Raw genomic sequence first — 7,568 nt, 5'->3', positions numbered from 1 at the left:
TTGGACAGATATTCATGCATACAGAAAAATTGATTAAGGGCTGAGCACTTGATGGACTAGCCAGTGATACAACCAAAGATCACAACAAGTTTTATAAATATGTTAAACTTTGTGTTCCTGTTAACTTGTTATATTTCTTTTGTTAATGGTGCATCATTCCACAGAAATGTTTGCTACTTATTGTACCAAAATTCATATAACCATTAACAACTAATTACTTGTTCATGGGATAGCATAACTAGGAAAGTACTAATGCAGTGTATACATACTAATGATGACAATGACCACAAACTAGTCTAACTCCCCGATATGAAACATGCTATTAATTGTCTTTCTTTTATACAGTGCTTTTATATGACCATTGTCGTCTGAATGTACATGAAGGACAGTTATAGTGCATACTTGATTTATGGAGGCATTCTTTAAGCCACAGATGTGGGAACCTGTCATACATACGCCATACTAATATTTTTGTGGAAACAACTCTGGTATGTTTTGTCTTCAGAGGTTTAGGATAAGCTGCCACCTCTTCCTGAATGATTAATTGGTTGGAGTCATATGTGAGTGTAGTTTCTCACAGTATAGTGGAGACAAAAGTGCAACCTCTGTATATAATGTTAAAACTCTTACATTGACTTACCTTCCCCAGTCATTCATTAGGTGTCCATTTTTCTATGAATAGGGAGACTCTTACGAAGAAGTTCAATCAAGATTGTCTTCCCTGAAGTGTTTCAATGCATTCATTAATATTTATCATTTTATTTACAAAATACCATAAAACTAAAAAATTATGTTGATTTTTTTGTTTTTTCCCCTTTTTAATAGGTGATTGGCTTAGGTGATTGTTGTAATGAGAATGATTGATGTGTATAATTGTATAAACATTCTGTACATAATACACTTAGAGAATATCTTGAATAAGCATATATTACGCAGATGTTTCGACATTTCTAAAATTGCTCTTATATAAGCTTATGACTTTTATCTCACGTATGGCTTTTGACCCTGAATGAACTGAATGTTCTTTAATAATAATAGGATAAAGCAAGCCAACTGGAGTTGTTTAATTGCAGAAATATGAAGAAAAGCAAATACTGTACTGTACTTGCTTCTCTTCAGCTTAAGTCAGCCATTCATTCAACTGGGTATATTGCATTTCCTGAATTCTATACAGTACCAAGAAAGATGGTATTTTGTGGTATACTTGATATTGAAAAATGGTTGAATATTGCAATACTGTACGGGGAAATAATCATATCTATATTTGTATAGATCTATTGGCCTGTACCCAAGACCATATAAGTAATATTTTATGAGCCAATTATTTATACATATTAGTTTTTCAAATTAAGGTTCAAAGGGATTGTTATAAATTCCAAAGTGTTGTGCTTGTGTTTATAAACCATATTTGATGTTCAGTCATTGTTTGAATCATAAAATAACAGTAAATTTATTTTTTGTTAAGTCATTTGTATTTTTTAGCAGCAAAATGGATTAGAAGGGCTAGAAGTATGTATACTAAAAGACAGCAATTAATCAAGAGAATAGTTGAAAAATAATATTTGTCTGTTTACATGTGTAGAAATTAGGTCTGTACCTGGGCTATAGATTAGTCGTGTGTCATGCACAAAGCTGTCACCGAGACACTAACGTAATGGTTGCACCTTAATCTTGGCACTGTTATAATGCCATTTTCACAATATGTACTGCACACTAAATACTGAAATGCAATCTTTGATATCACTGCAGTACTTGATTTATATTAAATGTATAAATTGGAGTAGTTTAAGTATACAGTATCAGCAAAAGATTAAGAAATTCATCTTACTATTTTTCTAAGGAAAGAAGCTAAAATTCCATTAACCAATCTGTAATTTCTACCATACAAAGTGATTTATTACTGTATAGTGCAATATTTCAAAATAATTTTTAAACAACTTCATTCCATAAGCTCAGAAAGTATTGTCTTTTATGAATGAACTTTATAGATGTATTTTAATTAAGCCAAAAGTTCTAAAAGTGTGTTAGAATGTCATGCAGTGTTTCTAAGACGTGGGAGGACGAAATGAGTGTGCTTGTCGATTTAATTGTAATGAAAATGTAACTGTTGCAAACCTTTTCTTATAATTGCCCGTATATAACTAGGATTGTGTGAATGGACTCGTGGTGGTGTCTCTGAAATATTAGTATTGTAATACACACACAAATACATGTTTGTAAATATTTGTATATCAAATACATTGTATATCAAGTAATCTCACAGTTTGGTTAAAAGTACATTTTTTCTGGTAACCTTTTTTTCTCCATTTTTATTCTTGTACTCTAGTTCTAGGTGGTGTTCTAATCTATTTTCTCATCCATTACATCACCTATTCAGTATATTCTTTTTTCCTTGCATTTTTTCCTTTATATGACTTGCCCTTTATATGTTTTTCAATAATTCTTCTCATCTCATCTTGTAAGTGTGCATGCTTGCCGAAGACTGTCCTCATTCTTCCTACACTGGAGTACATGCTGAGTGCAGCCCACATTCTATCTCACTTGTATGCATGTCAAGGGCAATCCTCATTCTTTGTCGCATATGTACACTTGTTGAGGGCAGTCCTCATTCTGTGTCGTGTTTGTACACTTGTTAAGGGCCGTCTTCGTTCTTTCTCACTTGTGTACACTTGTTGAGGGCAGTCCTCATTCTTTCACACTTGTGTGCTCTTGCTACATTAATACTTTAAAATTTCCACAGTCTTGTCTCCCAATGCAAGTGATTAGTGAGTTCTTCCCTTTTACATTGGCCGTACTTGAATGTGGAATTCTTTCACAGAGGTTTTAAAAAAAGTGTGTTTTTCCATGTGTGTGTTTGTTTGCATTTGTGGGATACATTAATATGCAGTACTGTACAGATGGACAAATTTATTTTCAAGTATGTATGTGCCTTTTTGTAATATATAAATACAAACTAATATCCTTTGCAACTTGAGGAATAACCCTGGCTATCAAGAGAGGTTAGTACAGTCCCAGGCTTTTTGACTTGCAAAAGCTATAGGTGTTGTGCTCTACTGCAATTAATATCCTCCCCTTTTTTATTCCAGGTTTAGCATGTGAAGCATTATCCCTGTCCCACAAAGCACCTTGTTAACATGTAGAAATAGTTCATACACCTCATAACTTAATTCTTAGTTGTGATAAACACTTACATCCATGAATTACTATCATCATTTATTATGTGACTTTGGTCTTCATATAAAGATTGTTAATGCTTAATCATTGTAATGGCGCATCAACATTTTATAAAACATGCACACACTAAGCTTCTCAAAATTCTCTCTTTCTGATGCATATATTACATAAAGTTTTAATAAATCGTCGGTTTTTCTAATAAAAGTAATTTTTAGTACAGCATTTTATGCAGCACTTCTTGCCCTCTGTTTTTATTCATGATAGTATAGATTACAGTGTAATATCCGGAAGAGGTTTATAACTTGTGTTTATAATTTGATGCATAGTTCGACTTTGAAAGTTTCAGTTGTAGGAATAACAGTTGTAAATTTCCACGGGATTGCTATTTTCCTTTCATATTTAAGCGACATTACTCTAATACTCAAATTAAACAAAAAATAAAAAAAATTAACCTATGAGCCAAGAGATGATGTGAAGCTTTTAACTTCATATAGGTACTACTGTATTGCATTATTTTGACCCTTTTTTTGTAACTATTATATACTGTATCTTTTATCTTTTAAAGGTTGAGTCCTTAATAGTATTTCACAATCTTCTGCTGCCAATGTTTTCTCAAATAATGCTTTTTGCACTTAATATTTCAACCATCATTCCACCAATTAAAAAAGTTTAAAATTTAAAAAGAAAAATTGTGCATGTCTCAAATTGTGCATGCATGCACGTGCACACATCCACGTGCACACACCCACGTGCACACACCCACGTGCACACACCCACGTGCACACACACACACACACACACACACACACACACACACACACACACACACACACACACACACACAGGTGGAAACTTAGTACCCAGATGAGCCACAGAGACGTTAGAAAGAATTTTTTCAGTGTCAGAGTAGTTAATAAATGGAATGCACTAGGAAGTGATGTGGTGGAGGCTGACTCCATACACAGTTTCAAATATAGATATGATAGAGCCCAGTAGGCTCAGGAATCTGTACACCAGTTGATTGACAGTTGAGAGGCGGGACCAAAGAGCCAAAGCTCAACCCCCGCAAGCACAATTAGGTGAGTACACACACACACATCCACCCCCCCCCCCCCTCTCCACCCCCCAACCACTGCTACCTACCTGGTTGGTTGAGAGGCGGGACCAAAGAGCCAAAGCTCAACTCCCGCAAGCACAAATAGGAGAGTACACTCAAAAGCAAGAGTTATGAAGAAAGGATGGAATGTTTAAATATGCTAAAACTCAAAGATAGAAGAAGAAGAGGCGATATCACCACTTACAAAATACTGTAATAGCAGCAATTGACCAAATTGACAAACGGGAATTCCTGAAACTGGCAACCACAAGAACAAGAAGTCATAGATTCAAGCTAAGGAAACAAAGGTGCCAAAACATATTTCAAAGTTTTCTTTGTAAACAGAGTGGTAGATGGAAGAAGTTAAGTGAGAAAATGATGGAGGCCAAAAACGTGAACAGTTTCAAAGCATTACATGACAAGAGTACTGGGAAGATGGGACACTGCAAGCATAGCTGTTATCCTGTAACTACACCTACCTGGTAGGTAATTACATTTAGGTAATCACACACCCACAATATATAATTACACTATAACTAAAGTGTGAAATTTTGTAAAGATTTGTAAATTGTATAATGAGATGAAAGTAAATAATTAGAAATGTTTTATTCCAACTAAGCTGTAATTTTGCATATGCTTAGGATTGGGATTAAGGGAGAGTTTATTTTTATACGACAAGTATTTAGTCGTGAACTACAGGAATTTATTAGGTACTTGAGGGGTAATTAATTCATGTTTTGTAGTACTTTTTTAAAACTTTAGTTATAATTTTGTGTATTTGGTTTACTCTTTATTTGTCCGTAATTAGGTTTTCTAAGTACTGTATTACTCATGAGAAATTATTAATTTTTAATATTTCTGGTGTGGTGGGGGGAGCCCCTTTTGCTCCCTGGAGCTATCTGGGCTGATATGAATGTATTAGACCCCTGGCATCAGTCAAAGTGAATGGAGTTCTTAGGCCTACCGTGGATCACGAGTTAGAACCTGGCCCCCATTAGAGAGACACTAGGAGCAATGGCCTATAGAAACCCCCGTGTGGTTGGAAGCATTCTATGTCTGCCATCGACTGGGTCAGGAACCCAGAAAAGTTGGAAACCCAACACAAACCCTATCTGGTTAAGATATTGCTACTGAAAGCTGAACTGTTGGACAGAACTTCCCCAAACGAAAACCAAGCATGACATCACAACAGTCACCGTGCCGCTGTCTGCGCAGCTCCCCCCTTCCCTGGGAGGGGGAGCCCCAGACCCCCGCTTCATCTTGCGTTTGGGGTGGATGTTACTTCTGCTCTGTTTCGCAAGCTGTCTCATGTGTTGTTGTACCTCCGTCCTGCTCATGCACCATCTGAACCATCCTGGTCGTTGGATCAGGTGCTCTCTTTTCCACCTTCTTAGTTTGTTGTTGACCCTTCGGTTCAAGATTTGGTTTTGGTTGGATTTGGGAGCTTCATGCTCTTCTTTGGCACAGAGGTTTCTGCTCTTTTAGTCCTGGTGGTTGGTTTGTTCATCTGCAAGTCTCCTTCTTTTCTGGCAAAAGAATGAGACGGGGTCCTTGGGTTGTTGATGCTTGATTGGTTCAGCCGGGGGTGCATCATGTATTGTGTCCAGTTGCGGCTCTTCGCCATTACCTGCACACCACGGTCTTGGTGGCTGGAGATGTGCTTTGGGTTGACTCGGTTTCCCTTCTTCCCTGTTCCAGGGTTTGGGTCTCCCAAGTTGTCCGCAGGGTTATTTGGACCAGCCAGCCTGCGGTCTATCCTCATGCCCATGACGTTCGTATGTATGTTGCTTTGGCTACCGTCTTTGGTAACATGGCTCGGGCTAACATTCGGGCACATGATTTTTGGAGGTTGAACAGGGTCCTGGTCACTCACTACCTACCAATGTTCCTGGCCCTAGTAGGGCATGTGTCGCATTGGGTCGGCGGTTGCAGTCAGTTGTCTCAACTTCAAGTAGAGGAGCGAGTGGCAACTGCCGCCCGGGTAAGTCCCTCTTGTTTTTCTTTGGTTAAGTTGCTAAGGTTAAGGTTAAAATCGCTTTGGTTAAGTTGCTAAGTCGACCGCGGGGTCAGTAAGCCCCGGAATGACCTGAAGGTAAGGCAAGGTAAGTTGCTCCGGGTAACTGAAGGGGCTTCCTCCTAGAAAACCAGCGTTGAATATAATGAAACGCATTTTCTAGGTAAGACCTGGAGGCTCCCCTGCAACTCTCCCTTCCTCTGATCGGGGGTTTTTCCGGGTTTTTGATATCCAGCCTCAGAACTGATGGTGTGGATAGGTGGCACAGGGGTCTGGGGCTCCCCCTTCCCCCTCCCGGGGAGTGGGGAGCTGCATGCATAGCAGCGCGGTGATGGTTGTGGTGTCATGCTCGTTTTTCGTTTGGGGGAGTTCTATTCAACAGTTTGGCTTTCAGTAGCAATATTTTAACCAGATAGGGTTTGTTTTGGGGCACCTCCCTTTCTGGGTGCCTAACCCGGTTGATGGCAGACATAGAATGCTTCCAACTACACGGGGGTTTCTATAGGCCGTTGCTCCTTGTGCCTCTCTGAGGGGGCCCAGGTTCTGCCTTATGGTCCCCAGTAGGCCTAAGAACTCCATTCACTTTGATGCCAGGGTCTAATACATTTATATCAGCCCTGATAGTTCTGGGGTGCCTCCGGGTCTCACCCAGAAAATGGCGTTTCATTACAATAAAGTTTTTTTATTAGATTTTCTTTCCCAATATTTGTTTTCAGAATGTAAAGCCAAAATCTTATTATTTTAATGATTAGTTCTGTGGAACTGCACTTGTCTTGCCTCATAGACCAAGTTACCAAATAATTGCTTTAGTGACTTGTAAGCTTTATTAGTGACCAGTAGGCTTTCCAACTGGGAAAATAATGTATTTTGTTACCTAAAGTTATTAATTTGCACTATTATATATTATATTATGGGTAAAATTGGAGTGATTATAATGATGTACTAAGGGTGTAGCATTCCAAATGAGAATTTTTTTCTGTGAAAACATTTTTAATGTCCATGTTATTAACGTAACCATTGTGTGTAAAGGTGATACAGAAAGATTATCTAGGCACTTAATACAGGATGTTTGTTTACACAGCTCGTTATTTTTTTGCCACCATATTAAATTAAGTGGATTATTAGCTACGCTGAGGGAATGGATTACCTATTCCTTATTTTTATTCTGATTTGTGTTTTGGTTAGTGAAGTGAAAGATTTTTCTACTGAATAACGAACGGGCATGTGTTTGAAATGACTTGAGAATTAAACACCAAGGACTGTATAAATTAAAATTGAATATAA

Source organism: Procambarus clarkii, chromosome 30 (assembly GCF_040958095.1).
Source record: "Procambarus clarkii isolate CNS0578487 chromosome 30, FALCON_Pclarkii_2.0, whole genome shotgun sequence".
Lineage (NCBI taxonomy): Eukaryota > Metazoa > Arthropoda > Malacostraca > Decapoda > Cambaridae > Procambarus > Procambarus clarkii.
Note: the sequence above shows the minus strand (reverse complement) of the source record.